The sequence below is a fragment of the Crocuta crocuta genome, unplaced genomic scaffold (assembly GCF_008692635.1).
Source record: "Crocuta crocuta isolate KB4526 unplaced genomic scaffold, BGI_CrCroc_1.0 scaffold113, whole genome shotgun sequence".
In the NCBI taxonomy this organism is placed as follows: Eukaryota; Metazoa; Chordata; class Mammalia; order Carnivora; family Hyaenidae; genus Crocuta; species Crocuta crocuta.
This window is the reverse complement of record NW_027530368.1, coordinates 12,107,551-12,127,984: the sequence shown is the minus strand read 5'-3', so window position 1 is coordinate 12,127,984 and position 20,434 is coordinate 12,107,551. Positions and strand designations below refer to the sequence as shown.

The following is a 20,434-nucleotide window of genomic DNA, read 5'->3' as shown; positions in this document are numbered from 1 at the left end:
ATTTATCCTCTACAAAGACAATCAGAACAGAAAATGCAGGTGTTGGAATAATGACAGTGTGCATAATAATGTAATTCACAGCTATTTTTAGTGTGTCCATTCAGAGAAGTTATCTGATACTTGTAATCCCACAAGTATGATGCTAGTATGGGCCAGGTGACTTTCCTGGTTCTGATCCTTTGCCAGACTTTTTCATGACACGACAAAGTGGATCAGGTAAAAGAGCGTGAATATTCAACCTAAATCTATCCTGCTACTGGATAAAACAAGAAAAATGATAAGCACAAAACTATACTTAACTCTTTGTTTTTTTTGGGTTTTTTTTAATGTTTTATTTATTTCTGAGAGAGAGAGAAAGAGAGAGAGAGAGGGAGGCAGAGTAAGCAGGGGAGGGTCAGAGAGAGAGGGAGACACTGAGGGAGAATCTGAAACTGGCTCCAGGCTCTGAGCTGTCAGCACAGAGCCGGATGCAGGGCTAGAACCCACAAACCACGAGATCATGACCTGAGCCAAAATCAGTCACCACCGAGGCGCCCCTATAACTTAACTCTGTATTCTTGACAGTGTAATCATAAAATTGTATTTTTGTATAAACATAATAGCCACAGCTTTTATATTTTTAATATCTTTTTTATTATTTTTTTTATTTTCAGTTAAATTGGTAAATGTCAAATCCTTAATAATCTGGAATTGGTTTAATAAAATCTGATAGTGCTATTTGCTCCCACCCTTTCTTTCCTTTGTGGTCACTTACTCTAGTAACTATAATTTTATAACTCAGATTACTCAGTATATTTGAAACTACTTGGTGCATTACTTGTTTTAATCCAGAAGTAGGCTTCATACACAGCACAGAGCCCAATGCAGGGCTTCAACTCATGATCCTGAGATAAAGACCTGAGCTGAGATGAAGAGTAAGGCACAACTGACTGAGCCACCCAAGCACCCCTATAATTAACATATTTTTTAAGATTTTATTTTTAAGTAATCTCTATACTCAAAGTGGGGCTCAGACTCACAACCCTGAGATTAAGAGTCTCATGCTCTACCAACTGAGCCAACCAGCCAGCCCTATAATTAACATTTTAATTTTTTTCTTATAATTGCTTATTTTAGACATTTCAATCTTGACAGGTATTCACCTTCCTAATTAAAATACTGTTTAACATTTGGTATATTTTTAATTAAATAAAAATAACTATATCCTATTTATAAGAGACACACTTAAAAAAACATGTCAAAAAAATGTCAAAAATAAAGGAATGGAAAAAGATTCACTGAGAAAATGCTAATGAAAAGTGGATATGGTACTGTCATAATCACTATTATGGATATATTATTCCATACAGCACTATACTATTATAAATATATAACTGTTTTATGTACCAAGCAATCTGAAGAAAAATAGGTAATAGTGATAACTTCCTAAATGCATTGTATCATCCTTGCCTATCCCCACTCCATTGTCTATAGGATCTTCCACAACTCCATAGACACATCCCTTCATGCTTCTCCTTCAAAACCCAACACTGGATAAAACCAACTACACTTGTAACTGCAGTTTAACCAACTTTCAAGTCAACAACCTTGATCTTCCCCCAAGCCCAGTGAGATCCTCTGCCTCAGACCGGCCCCTTGCAAGCCTGTCCACACTAGATTCCAATATAGGCCCACGCTCAGCTGAATCTAAGAGGTTAGAGGTTTTAAGAGGTAAGAGGTAAGAGGTTTCCCATGGTCCTGAGTCTCCAACCAATTATGTAGAGACCTCAAGACCTCAACCTCCAGTCATACCACAAGGGCTCTGAGCTTTTCCTCCTCTGTGTATCATTTAAGTGCTGGCCTAACTGTGGTAGTCCTCCTCCTCCTCTTCCCTTCAATCCCCAAAAACGACATTTACACCCTCAGGCTTATTCTTCCCAAATTCATATTATGCTGATGTTACATTCTTATTCTGTTCTCTGCACTTGGGTTACCACCTCTAGTTGTTTTTTTCTTTTTTGTTTTTTTTTTTAACCTTGACTGTCATCCACAGCAAAAATCCAAAGCCAAAAACATTTTATATTGTGATCAGGTGCAACCAAAGTTTTTTCCTAAACAATACTTAGTTCCTTACCATGTGGCAATACAATCTGATATTTTCTTTTTTATGCTAATAAAAAAAATTCAGCCACTAAATTGATTTCACTAACCACTAACAGTCCAAGACCCTCAGTTTGAAACCCCTTGACCTAAAGAGCCCCCAAGATTCTTTTGGCATCTTATCAGAACCAGGTCGGATAACAAGAAGACATTTTATTTTTTATTATTTTTTTTTAAATGTTTTATTTATATCTGGGAGAGAGAGAGAGACAGCGTGAACAGGGGAGGGTCAGAGAGAGAGGGAGTCACAGACTGAAACAGGCTCCAGGCTCCGAGCTGGCAGTCAGCACAGAGCCCGGCGCGGGGCTCGAACCCACGAACCGCGAGATCATGACCTAAGCGAAAGTCGGACGCCCAACCGACTAAGCCACCCAGCCGCCCCAACAAGAAGAAAACAATCACTAAGTTCTTGGATTTTCTAAGAATCCTTTTCTATTCAACAACAATCTCTAGGATATAAAAGAGGTACTTTAGTTGTTGGAATTGGTAGAGAGTATTTAAAGCCTTCTAGAAAATATTCACAATCTGAAATCTTGTTGAAGAACACAGGATTGAAAGTCGGGAAACCTGAGTCTTTGTCTCACCCTGCCACTGAATGTTAGGAAGTAAATCACTCAGCCTCTCTGAACCAAGGGGTCTTGATCATATTAATCCAAAGATATATAAACTCTATAAATCTAATGATCCAGTCACTCATTCATTTGTTCATTCATTTGACAAATGCTTCATTAAGTATGTTCCAGATAGGTCTCTCACAACTCATCTGACAAGTCAAACTGGGAGGGCCTATGTTATAAATTCATCACACATCACATGTGATCATATGCCAGGGTTCTTTCTCATCAGATTTATGCTTCATCAGGCACCACTGGGGAATGAGGTTCTTTATATAAGCACATTACTCAGAAAAATGATGCTCATTTATATAAACCACTTAGTAAAAATCTCACTAAAATGTATTAGAGATTATATTGTACCTAATTTCATTAAGGATTTAATGAATTAACCTAATAGTAAGGAGCTTAATATTAAGACTTATGAATTCTTATACTAGTTTGAGATGTGAAAAAATGTAATTTTTGCTCTAATTCCATTTTCTTTGATTCCCCCCACCACTTTTTAGCTGTTTTATTTTAAGTGTCACAATACCAGGTGAGTTGGTACAATCAGTGGCTAGAATATTACCACTAAAAGCCAGTCCTACACCAACATAGATAACAGTGGCTCAACTGTACACAAAAGTGATTGTGAACTACATAAAATATCACACAAAACCCAAATTAAATGTATCCCCAAATCTCCAATTCAGTATATAAATTTCCACAGCCATTCCAATGCCCCATGATGTAAGGGAAGAGGAGCTAGAAGAAAAAGCATCTTAACAGACAGCTCATTTTACAATGGCACATGGCCATGTGAACACATCATTAGGAACCCCAACACCCAGGCTTTGGAAGAGAGTTGTACAACTCAAAGGACCTATGACTTGAGCTTCACTAGTACGTGGTAAATCTGCTTCTACAAATATTAATTATTGAGTGACACAGTGATTAATTATTGACTGACACAGTGAGTATGGTACACTTATTATGAGCATAACCCTGGTTCAATGGAACTTTTTGATTTTTAACTTCACTTACTAGTTTGTGACTTAGAGAAAAGTAATTTCTCTGTGCTTGTTTTTTAATCTGTGAAAAGGAATAATAATATCTAACACATAGGGCTCTTCTGAGTTACTGAAAGATAAAATGTATAAAGCATGTAGTTTGGTGCCTGGCAGAGGATTAATGCAAATAAGTAAGACCAATACTTAAGTTATGTGATAATGATGGAGAGGATGATGACAGTGCTATACTGAATAGGACAGGCAGTCTGAGGATAACGAGAGGTATAATGCTTTTTGCTCTTATAATAAATGTTTTGCAAATAATTGGGATTTTAAAAATTCCTTTGGTTGACTTGGTTTTAGTTTCCAAAGTCTTTCAGAATTCTGCAATAAAATTTCATATTCTATGCCCCTTGTAAAACCTTTGCTTTTGCATAACTAAAGGTTATAGCAGCAAGGACAAGTTTAGGATGGAAGGAACATTCTGCCACCTACTTCTTGGCTCCATTTATGGTCACTCCCTCACTCCTTCATCAGTTTTACCAGTGTTTGGAAATGGCTAGATGCTAGGCTAACACATTTAGGAGCATTAGGAACCTCTAAAATGCTTGTTCATTGATCCAGAGACTTCCCAAGCCCTCCTCAACCAGAAGTTCTTTAGAAGGGAAAGTTGCAAATATATGGAACACTTGTAACTCATATACATATATATAAAATGGTATATATGTGTGCATATATACACATACCCATACCCATATGTATCTATATGTATGTCAGTGTCCAATGGATATGTAAGTTTAGCGTTTTAAGAAGCTGAAGAAGTGATATTTATTACAAATGTTCTAGAAGTAGAGATGAAAATCTTTGCTCTGGGTAAAAGGTGTCAAACTGGAACCTGTCAAATGTAAACTACAAGCAGGAATCCATCTACTGTTCTTGGAGACAACTGTGAAGCCAAGTGCAGGCAGTTGTAAAGCATCTGAAAACTTAAAATGTTAAGCCTTTCCTTCAGGGACACAAGTTGGAAGTATTATTGACAGGACTATATACTTTCCAAGTAAGAGACCTGTTTTTGATTTTTGTTTTTCTAATTGCGTATGTAGACTGGAATGTCCCTGAAAGTGATGGTTCTTTCAAGAGGTATTGCATTTTTGTTAAAGCATTTGCTCATGGGAAATTTTAAGACTAGACTGTAGGCAGGCTAACATGCAGGTCTGAACTTCTCTTTCCCCCATGCTAGAAGAAAAGCTGTGAAAAGGACCTAGAGTGTGTGAAATAACAAAAAATGTGTATATTAGCCTCTGCCCCCGGTTCCTAGCACAGAGCTTCTAGAAGACTTGTTATTTTCTAAGTGATAGGAGTATCTTTTGTTCTAATGAGGCAATGGTTGGTGGGCTCCAGATGGGGACTTGTCACCAGAAAAATGAAGCCATGATTAGAAACTTAGAACTTTAAGCCCCACCCCACCCCCCATCCTCTAGGAAGAGGAGGTTGGAAATTGAGTTAATGATCAATCATGCCTACATGATGAAGCCTCCCCCTAAGAGTCCCAAAAGTATGAGGTCCAAAGAGCTTCCAGCTTGCCTCAACACAGGCAGGATTGAGGATAAAGGTATTGGGAGGCGGACACACCTGGCAAGGACATGGAAACTCTGTGCTCCTCCCCTTATACCTTGCCTTAGGCATCTCTTCCATCTGGATGTTAATCTGTATCCTTTATCATATGCTTTTATAATAAACTGGTAAAGATAAGTTAGGTATTTCTATGAGTTCTGTGAGTCATTCCAGCAAATTATGAAACCCAAGGAATATGATGTGAGATTTAGAGATGATCCGTCGGAAGTACAGATGACAACCTGGGAATTGAGATTGACATCTGAAGTGGGGGTGGCCAGTCTTGTGGGACTGAACCCTTACCTTGTGGGATCTGACATTAACTCCAAGTAGATAGTGTCAGATTTGAGTTAAATTGTGGGATACCCAGCTGGTGTCAGAGAATTGCTTGATGTGTGGGAAACCCACACATCTGGTGTCAGAAGTGAAGTAGAGGGACAGTAGAGGAAAAACACAGTGAGTCTTTTTTCCCATACAGAGTAGTTTGGCTCAGTGTTGCATGGACTACATTGCAGATTGGGGAAGGGGGTGTCCCACAGTAGCATTATTCAAGACACAGTAATCAGCTTTGGAAGTAGTCTGTCATTCAAAGTGATTGCTTTATTCTGGCCATGTGGAGTCAGACCACATCTTGGAATATCCAAAATATATAAAGAACTCTTAAAACTCAGTAATAAGAAAACAAACACAAAAAATTTTAAATGGGCAAAAGATCTGAAAAGACACTTCATAGAGAAGATCTAAAACTGGCAAATAAGCACAGTGAAAATATCCTCTACATCATTTGCTATTAGGGAAATATCAATTAAAATCACAGTGATTCTGCTACCCTTATTAGAATGGCTAAGACATAAAGCTGGCTGTACTAAGAATCAGCAAGAACATATGGATCAACTAGAACTTTCATATGTTGCTAGTGGGAACACTATATGATACAATTGATGTGGGAAACAAAGGCAGAGGAAATGGCAGATAGAATTACATTTCCTTATAACCTGCAGCCCACTGACAAATACTTCAGGCTGGCAAAGTAAAACATTTCTCCCTGAATTTCCTACTGTCTTAATGTTAAAACAATGTTGGCTTGACAATAGCTAGGCCTCCAAGTATCTCCTGAGTCTTCTTTAGCATATGAAAATCTCATTGAAAATTTCCCCTGGACTTTACCTCCCCCAACTCCCAAATATATAACCAGTCTCTACACAGGGTCAGGGGCAGCCCTTCCTGCCCCTGTCCTGTCCCTGTGCTTTAATAAAATCACCTTTTTGCACCAAAGATGACTTCAAGAATTCTTTCTTGGCTGTCAGCTCTGGACCTCACAAACCCCACAATCACCCCCCAAAATCTCATCACAATCACTTGGAAAACCTGGCAATTTCTTAAAAATTAACTGTAAACCGGGGCGCCTGGGTGGCTTAGTCGGTTAACCATCCGACTTTTGTTTAGGTCATGATCTTGTGGTTCGTGGGTTCGAGCCCCGCGTCAGGCTCTGTGCTGACTGCCAGCTCAGAGCCTGGAGCCTGTTTCAGATGCTGTATCTCCCTCTCTCTCTGACCCTCCCCTGTTCAACACTGTCTCTCTCTCTCCTAGAAATAAATAAAACATTAAAAAATTAAAAAAAAAATTAACTGTAAACCTACCATCTGACCCAGCCATTCTACTTCCAGGTGTTTAACCAAGAGAGATGAAAGTACAGGATCATACAAAGAATTATCTGCAAATCTTCACAGCAGCTTTGTAATAATAGCCCCTAAAACAATCCAAATGTCTCAACAGTAGAATGGATGAGGAAATTGCAACATATACATAAAATGGAATACAACAGTAGTAAAAAAAGGAAAAAAACTACTGATACACACAAAAACATGAATGAATCCCAAAATAACTACACTGAGTGAAAAAACCCAGACAAAAAGGGAGAACATACTATATGATTCCATTTATAAAAAGTTATAGAAAATCCAAACTAAACTGACAGAAATCAGTGGTTAAGGATAGAAATGAGAGCAAGGAGGAAGAATTAAAAAGAAACATGAGGAAGCTTTTTGAGAGTTGATGGGTCTGTTCGTTATCCTAATTTAGTGATGATTTTCAGTCTGTACATCAAATTGTACACTTTAAATATGAACCCTCTATTGTATGTCAATATCTGACATTTGTTAAAAACAGCGTATTTTCAACTTAATGTGCTTTAAAAAAATTTTTTTGAAGCACACAACATATACAATATTCACTTTCTTCTTAGCCAGATTCTATAAAAAGACCCACAGCCACTCCAATACCACCATAGACAGGGAGAGTATAAAGGAGTGAAAGTAGTAGTAGAAACAGACAGAAATCTGAAATGATTGCAATTAAAACACAAATTTTACCAAAACATACACCCATTTGAATGCACTGCTAGGCTTCTCCCAGGGCCTTGGAAGAAGCCACTTTGGAAGGGAGGGACTGATGGAGATAACAAGCCCTCCTAATAAGCACTCCTTGGATTTGGGGGAAGTGGGGAGGAGCATGTGAATTCAGCAAAGGAAGACTCCCCAGCTCCACGGGCTCAGAGCTGTGGTTTGGATATTAAGGTGCATGACCTTGTTCTGAGGTCACAAGCTAGTGAAGCCTGAGGACATATCAATTACTCAAGGAATGGGGAAAGTTTTGAAAGGTCAGTGGCACCATCCTCTGGAGTTTATGCATGATCAGCCAACACAGACCTTCATGGTCGCTCAGGAGATATATTCGTGTGCTTAGGCACAGGGGTGTAAGACAAGACTCACAGATTCTATTACTATGCTGCTATTGCGCTTCTATTTGCTGATTTGTGACTTGAGGCAGATCATATAATCTCTGGGTGTTGGTTTCAACACTAGTAACATACAATAACAAGAATTACCTATTTGTGGGGTATATTGAGATCTTCTCACAGAAATAATTTTTATCCTTGTTCTGAAATCTTGCTGATCCCTGGTATTGTCTAAAGCTCCTTTTGCAGTTGGAAGAAACAGGAACAGAGAAGTGAAGGAGAATTAGCATAGGCAGGTACCTCCGGTGGGGCAGCACTTCACGGGGTTGGGACTACTGACGTACTCTCCTCATTATCAGGAGACCTCACTGAGCCTTAGAAGGAGCCTGTGCTGGTGAAGGGCCCTGAAACATAATCCTCATTTGCTTCTAATTAAATCTACCTCTGTCTAGAAGCTTTTGATTACATTCCCCCCCCCTTTAGTTTATTTATTTATTTTGAGAGCAAGAGAGTATGCACATACACAAGCAAAGGAGAGGCAGAGAGAGAGGGAGAGAGAATCCCAAGCAGGCTCCACACTGTCAGCACAGAGCCCAACATGGGGCTTGAACTCACGAACCATGAGATCAGGACCTGAGCCAAAACCAAGAGTCAGATGGATTAACTGACTAAGACACCCGGGCACTCAGAGCATCAGACACAGATTTTTGGCTCAGGTTATGGTCTCACAGTTTGCAAGTTTGAGCCCCAAGAAGGGCTCTGAGCAGACAGCACACAGCCTGCTTCAGAGTCTCTGTTTCCCTCTCTCTCTGTCCCTCCCCCAATCCAAAATAACTGTTTTTTTGTTTTGTTTTGTTTTGTTTTAATTCAAATCAAGGGCTCCTGGGTGGCTGAGTTGATTAAGCATCAGACTTTGGCTCAGGTCACGGTCTCACAGTTCGTTGAGTCTGAGCCCCACAGCACAGACAGAGACCACTTTGGATTCTCTGTCCCCCTCTCTCTCTGCCCCTCCCTGCTTGTGCTTTTTCTCTCTCCCTCTCAAAAATAAATATTAAAAAAATAAAATAAAATAAAAAATTCAAATCAGAAGTATCTTTTGTTATCACTCTGTACTAAACAGTTAACACACATTATTTCATTTAATCTTCACAACAGTGCTAGAGGTCAATTTTAATATTTCCATTTTATACAGAAGGCTTAGAGAAGTTAAGTTCCTTACTCAAAGTCACACAAATGATATTACTATGATAATAATGGCAAGTAAAGTCTGCAACTTTTCATTATTTTGTGTATAGATATAACACCTTCAGTAATTATTTTATATTGATATTATTTGAAAATAGATCAGCAAGGATTCTAAATAGATTGTTGAACAGGAATCATCTTGTTTTGGAAACAACTCCTTATATTTTTATAGCATTTATTCACAGTGTTTTCATTAGATTTTGACCATACTGAGGTAAGCAAGCAGGTATTATAGAAAAGGAAAGTGAGGCACAGCACATGGGCTCTACGTTGCAACCTCTGTTGTTCTCTGACCCGAATGCTTCCATGTCTGGGCCCCACACTTGAATAAAAACCCTTTGAGGGATAGGGTTCTGCCTATGTCCTCTCTATAGCCTAGTGCCAGGCACTCCATAAACATTTTAAACAGCTTTACTGAAGTATAAATGACTTTAGTAAACTGTATATATTTAAAGTGTTAAGCTTTGTGACACTAAAACTACAATCAAGGTATTAAATATATTGAACATATCCATCACTCCCAAAAAGTTTCCATGAGCATTTATGAATACAAAACCCAAATCTTTAGACTCCTAAGGCTGGTGCTCCTTCTCTTATATTTGATAAAAGCCTATGCTTTAATATGTTATTTGTGCCTGTTGTCTGTTGTTGTACATTTATGGAAAAGAACATAATTGAAGATAAAACATTTTATTTGTAGAAGCCCAGAACATATACTACATGCAGCATGTATGGAGTCTGCCCTTTGGGAATTAGAATACCCTGCCTGCTTCCTGATAAATTACCAACTCGCAGTCCTTCCAGAGACCTTGCCCTGGTCTTGCTCTTAGATCCTAGAAGGTATCCAGATCTGTTGTTTTTATAATTATTTCCCTTTTTGCTTTCTGCTTAGGCAACTCTAAGCAGTACACTTGCCATTTGTTGTCTCAATTTCTGTTTATCTGCTGAGAGTGGTGGTGAAACTCCTGGGCTACTGAGCCAGACTGCCTGGGTTCAAATCCCAATTCTACTACTTATAAGCAGTAGGGCTTTGGGCAGGTTACCTCTCTGCACAGAGCCTGGTAGCCTGGTAGCTTAATAGTAAATTTTCAGTGTTACATAAAACTATTTTCTCTGAAAACTGACATATATACTATTCAGCCCACATGGCAGAAATATCCAAAATTCCTGCCTCACAGGATCCCGCCTTCCTCCCACCTGTAGTTTTTATAACTGTACTTTTTAAGAGACTAGTCCATTAAAAAGAGAGAGAGAGAGAGAGACTAATCCATTAAAAGCAGCATTCTTTTTTTTTTAATGTTTATTTATTTATTTTGTGAGAGAGAGAGAGAGCAGGGGAAAGGCAGAGAGAGGGAAAGGCAAAATCCCAAGCAGGCTCTGCACGGTCAGTACAGAACCTGATGTAGGGCTCAAACTCATGAACGGTGAGATCATGACCTGAGCCGACTCAAACACTTAACTGACTGAGCCACCCAGGTGCTCCTAAAAGTGGCATTCTAATCAGTAATATAATGATCTAATTTAGAAAACAGTTACTAAAATTTGTTTTGCTTCTCTATTTCTCTTGGGAACCAAGGAGGGTTTATTTTGTTTTGTTTTGTTTTTTAGAGAAAGGGAGTGCATCTTAAGCCAGCTCCACATCCATCATGGAGCCCAACATATGGCTCTGTCTCACAACCCTGAGATCATGACCTGAGATGAAATCAAGAGTCAGATGCTGAACCAAATGAGCCACCTAGGCACNTTTTTTGGCCATATATATATATATATACATATATATATATATGAAGGACGGATCTTAGTTCTTATTTAATTCTGCCTATCAGTAGCAATTGATTTATTTGGTTGTTCTCTTCTTCCTAAAACACTTTCTTCACTTGGTCTCCAAGGTACCCATCTCCCTTGGTTCTCCTCCTACCTCAGTGGCCAGTCCTTCTCTGCACTGTTTGCTAAGTTCTTCTTTATCTTCCCAACCTCGAAAAATGGGAGTGTTCAGGTCTCATTCCACAGATCTCTTCTCTTCACTATCTACAAATACTCAATGGAGTTCTCATCCAGACCATGACTTTAAATATTATCTGTATGCTACTGCCTCCCAAATTCCAGACATGTTTACATATCCAATAGGCTATATAACATCTCCACCGGGATGTCTACAGGCATCTCAACAAGCCCAAACTTAAACTGCTAATCTTCTGCCATATATTACTCTTCCTTTATTTTCTCCATTTAATAAAAGTAGTAACACCATTCTCCCACTTGCTCAGACCCAAACCCTGGAATCATTCTTTTTTTTTTTTTTTTTAAATGTTTTATTTATTTCTAGGAGAGAGAGACAGCTTGAGCAGGGGGGGGTCAGAGAGAGAGGGAGTCACAGACTGAAACAGGCTCCAGGCTCTGAGCTGGCAGTCAGCACAGAGCCCGCCTGGAATCATTCTTGACTCCTCTCCTCTCACATCCCGCATCCAATCCATCAGAATATTCAATTAGCTGGACCCACAAAACTTATGCACAATCACTCTATTTCCCATTACCTTCTCCTCTGCCACTTTAGTCCAAACCCTGCTCCCTTCACTCAATTTATTCACAGTGAAGTGATACTTTTAAAATATAAATTAGGTCGTGTTACTTTTCTGCTTAAAACTCTTCCATAGCTTAGGGGTGCCTGGGTGGTTGGGTGAATTAAGCTTCTGCCTGCTGATTTCAGCTCAGGTCATGATCTCATTCATATTTTGCAGATGGAGGCCCTCATTGGGCTCCATGTGGAACCTGCTTGGGATTCTCTCTCTCTCTCTCTCTCAAAATAAAAAAGCAAAACAAACTCTTCCATAGCTTCCCATTTTACTCAGAATGAGAAGTCCTTATGACCTATAAGCCCCTATATGATCTGTTTCTACAACCACCATCTCTATCAACTCTCTGATTTCATTTCCCCTTATTCTCCTCCTTGCTCACGCTCACTCTATCCACAATGGTGCCCCCATACCAAGCATAATCTCAGGGCCTTCATACTTCTAATAGTTTCCAGACATTCATATGTAATTCAGCTAGGCCTTTCCTAACTATCCCATATAAAATAAATCCTCTCATCTCTTTCAATCCCCTGACCTATATTTTATTTATAGCACTAAAAAAACACTTTATTTTGAGTCAATTATGGATTTAAAGGCAGATGTAAGAAATAATACAGATAGATTCTATCTACCCCTTACTCAGCTTCCCCAATGGTCACACTTTATAAAACTATAGTACAATATCACAACTAGGATACTGACATTGATACAATTAAGATACAGAACATTTCCAGTTCCATCACCACAGGGTTTTGTGTTACTCTTCTATATCGTTTATAGCCACACCCACTTCCCTCCAACCTCCACCCCCTCTGTAACTCCTGGCAACCACTAATCTGTTCTCCATTTCTATAGTTTTGTTATTTCAAGAATGTTATATAAATGGAATTATACAGTATTAACCTTTTGGGATTGCCTTTTTCTACTCAGCATAATTCTCTGGAGATTCATCCAAGTTGTTGCGTCATAACATTTTTTTACCATCCAACATATACATTTATTTGCTTATTTGGCTATGTTCCCTGACAGAAGGAATCCATTTTATACATTATACTTACGATGTAGATATGCAATAAATATTTGTTGAATAAATGAAGCCCAAACTCTTTAACATGGCTCATAAAACCCCAAGTAAAGCATGCTCACCTTTCCAACCTCATCTGTCATTTCCATGATCCCCCTACGCTGCCAACCCACTCCAACACAGACACACAAGTAAATAGAGCCATTTAGACACACTAAACATCTTGCCTACAACTGGTTTTATCACATTTGCTGTTTGGAACAGTGGTTCTCAAACTTTGGTGGGCATGAGACCACTTGGATGGTCAGGCTTATTAAAACACAGATAGGCTCCACCCCCAGAGTTTTTGATTCAGTAGATCTGTGATAGGGCCCAAGAATCTGCATTTCTGACAAGTTCCCAGGGGATGTTGATGTTGCTGGTCCATGAACCAACCACACATAGAAAATCACTGTTAGAACAGTTTTTATTTCCCTCCCCATTCACCTGCCTAATTTCTTACTTAACCTTTAGTCCTTCCCTCACCGCAGAACATGGTGTTCCATGGCACACTGTACTTATCCTTTCACATCACTTATCTCCTGATACTGTAATGTCCTATTGATGTGTACTTCTCTCCCACCAGACTATATCCTCAGTACCTAGCACAGTCTGACACAGAGTAGGCACTCAATGTATATGATGACTGAATAGGTTCCTAAATTCGGGTACTTTAAAAGACTCAACTGAAACAATTACCTTCACAGTCAGAGGATATTTAGAAGGAAGGGAGTCTATGTATTAGAAATAAAAACATCAAGGATCCCTTCATTGGTAAGCCTAAGGAAAAATACAGCAACTTTTTATGTTAAGTTTTTCTAGGAACTGTTAGTGAAATTCTTTTCAACCAAAGCACTACACGCTGTAATAATGACTGAAGACAAAGCTTAGAGATGCAAGTTAAGATACTTAACCCATTACTTTTTCAATAATTACCTCAAAGTCTGTATTTTGTTCTTCTAAAAGTGTACTCCTTTGCCTTCAGACTAAACATCCCAAACCACAGGACTATCTAACATAGCCAGGACTTCAAAGAACTCTTTTAATTGACCCCCAGAGCTGGCCAGATGTTGAAATCTGAACATATCTGCTTGTACAGATCTATAAGCCATTATCTAAAATTCCAAAAACTAAAAAAGCTTTAGAAACCTAAAGTTTTTCATAAGGCTGAGTCAAACTCGTTTGGCAGAAAATCTGACCTGAACATATATATAGGTATTATATAGGTTATATAGTCTTAGGGTTAATACTAATGTATTCTTGTTACACAAATATTAGTATGTTTGATTATAAGATGCTGCTCCAGATCCTGCTGAGGTGTTACAGAAAATATGATATATGCATTATACTCTTGTTTAAATTCCAACAATTCTGAGTTCTGAAACATCTGGCCAAAGATTTTGTAAAAAGGATAATGTACCTATATTAAGAGTGAGATATCAATTTCTCTTAATCTCTATTTTTTTGTCTACTGTATTCAAAATATTTACCCAGATAATGTCTTATTATTTTGTATCTGAGAAATTGGTGTTATTGAAAATATCTTTTTTCATTGTATCTGTTTTCATACCAGCTAAACGTTGTTGAAAACTCAATGTTTCTATTCATATATGAGACTTTATTTTTAAAACAGGTTACAGAAAATTCTATACTTCTTTGGGATCCTTGTGGCTCATTTCCAACAGATGAATCATCATCATCCTCACATGAATCATCAGCAGAACAATTCAAAGTAGAGAACTTAAAATATATATCTGGTAGGAAACATTATCTTAATAGATAAAACATTATTTTAAAAGAATAATTCACATTTACAAACCACTGACATTTAGTAGTCTCAACTGATGAAAGTAGAATTTTTTTAAGTTTATTTAGAGAGTGTGTGTGAGTGGAGGAGAGGCAGAGAGAGAGGGAGAGAGAGAGATTTTCAAGCAGGCTATACAGGGCTCCAAACCCTGAGCCATGAGATCACCACCTGAGCCAAAGCTGGATGCTTAACTGAGCCACGGAGGCACCCCAATGAAAGTAGAATTTTTATGGATTAAAATGTAGGGGCACCTGGGTGGCTCAATCAGCTAAGTGAACCTCTTGGAATCAGGTCATGATCTCAAGGTAGGTACATGAATTTAAGCCTCACTTTGGGGTCTCTGTCAGCACAGAGCCAGCTTCAGATCCTGTTTCCCTCTCTCTTTGCCCTTCCCCCAATAGCAAGCATTCTCTCTCTCAAATATAATAAACATTTTTTTTAAAAAAGATGTAAAGGGAACTTGACGGAGGAACAAGGGGGAGAAGGGCGGAAATGGTGGGGGAAAGGGAGAGAAGCAAACCATGANAATCAGAAATTAAAAAAAAAAATAAAGTGACTACTGAAAGATAAAAAAAAAAAAAGATGTAAAGGGGACAACAATAAACAGATTATCATTATAAAGGGCAAAAAAAAACCCTAAAATATGTTTAGAAATGAACTAAAGAAGAAATGTAAAGGATTTATGTAAAGAAAATGCTACTGGGAAACCAAAAGAAAATGGGTAATTGAGGGGGCATGTTTTTAGATGGCAAAATTGGTTTCAAAAGGAAGAGAGGTCCTCAGGTGAGCCTAAACTGAAAGAGAAGTTTATTTAAAGGAAGAGAGGTAACTTGTAAAGATCCCCAAGAAAAGAAAAAGTAGTAAGGCCTTAGTAGGGGCAAACCAGGACCTGGAAAGCTCCAGAATCCCAGGCAGCTACCCCTCCACCCTCTTCTGGGCTTCTTAACTCTGCCTCTCTCCTGACTGCCTCTCGGAAAGCCTGCTTTGTCTGCACTGCCTACTTACTTGTGGGTCAAACATCTCTCCCTGCTTTGCCTTGGTGTCCTCACTTTCTAGGTCAAGAGATCAGGTGAGACTACTTACCAATTTCTGGGAGAAACAATCTGATTGGACCAGCTTTTCTACCTACCCTCTAGTCCAATCAGCTATGGCAGAGGAGGGGAGGATCAAGTAGGTATACACTCATTAAAAGAAGATAAGGAAGCAGATTGTGACATGGGGGAGTGGTACAGGCAAGTTGAATGGCATGTCCATTGTAGATGAGCAGATTCCATATTATGGAGAGACAATATAACATAGAGGTAAAGAGAACAGACTCCAGGGGCACCTGGGTGGCTCAGTCGGTTAAGTGTCCGACTCTTGATTTCAGCTCAAATCATGATCTCACAGCTCCAGAGTTTAAGCCTCATGTCGATCTCTCTGCTGACAGCTCAGAGCCTGGAGCCTGTTTCAGATTCTGTGTCTCCCTCTCTCTCTGACCCTCCCCTGCACACGCTGTCTCTCTCTCTCTCTCAGAAATAAATAAAACATTTTTAAAAATTTTAATGAATAAACATAAAAAAAAAAAAGCCGGTATAGAATCTGGGGCCAAATTGCCCTAGTTTGACTTTTGACTTTGCGATCTATTAGTTTCCTGACCTTCAAGAAGTTATCCCTCATCTGTAAAATAAGGGTGATAATAATAAAGTTGAGAAGATTAAAAAATAATATTGCTGTCCAGTAACAAATAAATCAACAGAACAGAAAATAAAGTACATATGGAAATTTAGTGCTGTACACAAGTACCATTTTAAATCTATAGGAAAGACTGAATATTCAATAAATGGTGTGTGGACAACCACCAAGTCATTGAGAAAAAAAATCAACCTAGATTATTCTTCCCTTCCTCCTCATAAATAAATTTTAGATGGATTTTAAAGGATTTTAAGGATACCTATAAATGCTAGAAGAAAATACAGATAAGACTGATATCAAAGTTAGAAACAGGAAAAAACTAAAAATATGCCTACATAAAAATAAAAAACTTCCCAAAAATAATCCCATCACCTTAAACGTATACTTATTTGCACTTACTTATGGTTTCTGATTCTGATTAATTCTACATAAATGGAGTTTTTACATAGTACAAAATTGTGCATAATTTTATAGTATACACTTTATATAACTTACCACATAGTGTATTTTTTCTTGTACTCCTAATTATCTTTATATTTAGCCTACAAATCATGTCAAGAGAGTCCATTCTCCTCCATTTTGCTTCCCTCTCTCCCTTTTAAATAATTTTCTTTGAATGTTCTGACCATTTGTCCTTTGAACAACGCAGAGGTTAGATACACTGACCCCTAGACTCCCCCAAAACTTTTTTTAAACTTTATTTTAGACATGGAGAAAGCACAAGCAGGGGAGGGGCAAAGGGAGAAAGAGATCACTTTTTTTTAGTTTATTTATTTTGAGAGAGAGATTGTGAGAGAGAGAGTGCACAAGCAAGGGAGGGGCAGAGAGAGGGTGTCCCAAGCCGACTCAGTATTGTTAGTGCAGAGCTGAACACTGGGCTTGATCTCAGGAGCCATGAGATCATGACCTGAGCCTGAACCAAAAGCAGGAATCTGAGGCTCAGTCAACTGAGCCACCCAGCTGTCCCTCCCCAAAACTTTATTAATAGCCTCAGTTGACTGCCCATACTGACAACATAAACTGTCGATCAACACATATTTTGTATGTTACATGTATTATATTCTTACAATAAGGTAAACCAGAGAAAAAGATTAAGGAAATCATAAGAAAAATACATTTATGGTACAATGCTATATTACTGAAAAAAACAAATCCACAGATAAGTGGACCAATGCAATTCAAATCTGTGTTGTTCAAGGGGGGTCAACTGTAACTTTACTAAAGTGAATTTTAGTATCATTTTCTTGAGATGTAAAACGTATCTTTTTGTTGTATTTTAATTTAAACTGTAAATATATATTAATAGCTTAGAGATGAACTGTATCCTTTACTATCTTAGTTCCTTTGGCCTCATATGTACTTCCTTTTTGTGAGACATTTCATTTTTTCCTTCAGCAAATGAACACCACAGGCCATGTTAAAACATAAATTAAGAAACGTTAATAATATTCATAATTATATTTCAGAGAGGTTATACGGCTGATATACAAAAAGCACTTGTAACTTTTTAAATGTAAATATTCCAATTTTAAAATAGGCAGAAGTAATTTACTGGCAATTCATAAAAATAGAGCCAATAAATATATGAACGATGTTCATTTTTACACTTAGTCAACAAATGCTAATTAAAACAAGATAACAAAGGTGATAAAAATGTTCAAGAGGTAATAAAAGATCTCAAAGATTAACAATACTGAAGATTAGCAAGATGAAGACACAGGTGTCATTTGCACACTCTGTTGGTGGAAAAGTAATAAATACATCACCAGGGGAGAGTCTGGTAACATCTAGAATCTTTAAGTGTGCATTCCCTTTGATCCAGCAATTATATTTTTATGAATCTATTATAAGGAAATAATCAGGGGTATGCACGGATTTATGTACGACAATAATCATTTAATATTCTTTGTACACGTGAAAAACTGTAAATACCCTACAAGTCCAACAATTTAGGGACTGGCTGAACAAGTTAGTAGAACATACAATCATTAAATACCATTACATCCCTACAGCCATTAAAAATGATTCTATTTAAATTTACCTGGGAAGATAACTTTTGGGAGACCATAACATGCTCACATTTTTCTATTAAAAACAAAAAATAGGGGCGCCTGGGTGGCTCAACTGGTTAAGTGTCTGACTTTGGCTCAGGTCATGATCTCACAGCTCATGAGTTAGAGCCTGGTGTGGGGCTCTGCTGACAGCTCAGAGCCTGGAGCCTGCTTCCGATTCTGTGTCTCCGGCTCTCTCTGCCCCTCCCCCGCTCACGAGCCCCTCCTCCGCTGACGATCTCTCTGTCTCTCTCTCAAACATAAAGTAATATTAAAAAAAAAACAAACACTTTATGTGTATATGTGAAAAATCTCCAAGTTTACCTAGCAATGTGTTAACGATGTTATTTCTGGGTGGCGAGATTGTGGGTGAGTTTAACTTTCTTTTATAAACGTTTATGTACTTACTATCAGTTTTGCTGGGAACAGGCACTTTTTGAAAGCGGTTTTCTTCTTAACAATCATAAAATATAAGGGAACTATTAATTTGCGGGGGGGCCANAACGTTGCAGCCTCGCCCTGCTGCTCTCCGCAGCACGCAGACCGGAAACACGCCAGGCGGGAACTGGGGAATTCTGGGTACCGCACGGACGCGCATTACCTCACGAGGAGAACTTACCATTTGAATAAAGAATACCTCTTTCCTTTAACATAGCTTATACTAACTTAAGCCCAGCCAAGGGGCGTTTCTATCCTGAGACGCGAATAGGGGAGCCCTGGAGGGTGAAAGGGGTTTTTTTGACAAAGAAAAAGCCTACCTCGCTTCCCACCCTTCCCCCACCACCCACTTTCCCTCCCTCGGGGGAGGCTTTGAGGCCGCCCCCGGAAAGGGCGTCTCTATGTGCGACGACGGAACGGTACAAAGCGAAGAGAATGTCGGCTAGCGGGCTATTGTATTCGAATGCAGCCCTTGGAGGACAGACGCGCGCGAACCTGGGGGCGTAGAGGCTAGGCTCTCTCTGATTGGCCCGTGGCTTCTCCGGCCGGGCGCGCGCCGGCAGGACGGGCGGGGTCCCGCGCGTGCGCGCTGGCCTGTCTCCCTCCTGCCCTTGTTGGGGAGTCTGTCTGAAAACTGGGTGGTGGGAGGGGAGCGATTCATGCTTTGGCCTGGAGTTGGAAGCGGGTTAAGCTTCCTCGCACCCGTGGTTAGCAGGCTGCAGGAGTCAACTGACGCTTTCCCTCGAGGCTGGTCCCACGGCGGATGTGGGACCGCGGAGGAGGAGAAGGGGAGGGGAGGGCCAGGCAGAAAGGTCGCGTCAGCTGTGGGCCGCTGCCATGCTAGCCAAGGCCTGGAAGGCAGGGAGGTTAGGGACCGACTGCACGGAACCGCTCTGCTAGAGACCTCGCTGGACATCGAAACTAAGGGAGACTGTCGGGTGGGGAGGCCCGGGAGACGAACTGGCCCACGCCCCGGTACTCGTGTAGGGAACCAAATAGATTTGAATAAGCTGTGTTTGGGATGGAAGTTGATAGCCAGATTTTGAATGAATGTAATTCCAAATGAATGGTCGTTGGACTTGAGGTGTTTATTATCAAGACATTTAGGTAGAAATGTTGATGTGAGCTCTTTAAAGGCAATTTTTGTGAATTACCCTGTAGAAAATGGGTCCCTGATTGGTGTTGTAAAATTCATTCTGTCCTATCTGGCTGATTAACTTTATGATGATTAGTTAGTAGCTTTACTCTAAAGGTCCAATGATTCAATCCCAGAGAGTGGACAAAAATCACAAAAGTTTTAGGAGGTAATACCTCCGCTGGAGGTCTGGAAACCATGTAAGGCTTCCAGATCAAAGATTTCTAGACCATCTGGTGAATGGTGTTAAAAGGAAAAATTAGTAAGAGTTTACCCTTCTGTGAAACTCTTAAGGTTTAAGTATCTGTTTGTCTTTTTTTTCCCCTTGAAAGTCTATTATTTAATTTTGAGA

General features: G+C 39.2%; 1 long non-coding RNA gene across 1 annotated transcript in view; it reads right to left on the bottom strand.

Moving 5' to 3' along the window:
- LOC144233379 (uncharacterized) overlaps positions 1-19,001 on the bottom strand; it is a 70,053-nt gene extending 51,052 nt beyond the window's left edge. The window contains exon 1 of the long non-coding RNA XR_013335660.1: positions 18,918-19,001. This is a non-coding gene — a long non-coding RNA (uncharacterized LOC144233379). The remainder of the gene's footprint in view (positions 1-18,917) is intronic.
- Positions 19,002-20,434: the final 1,433 nt, after the last annotated feature.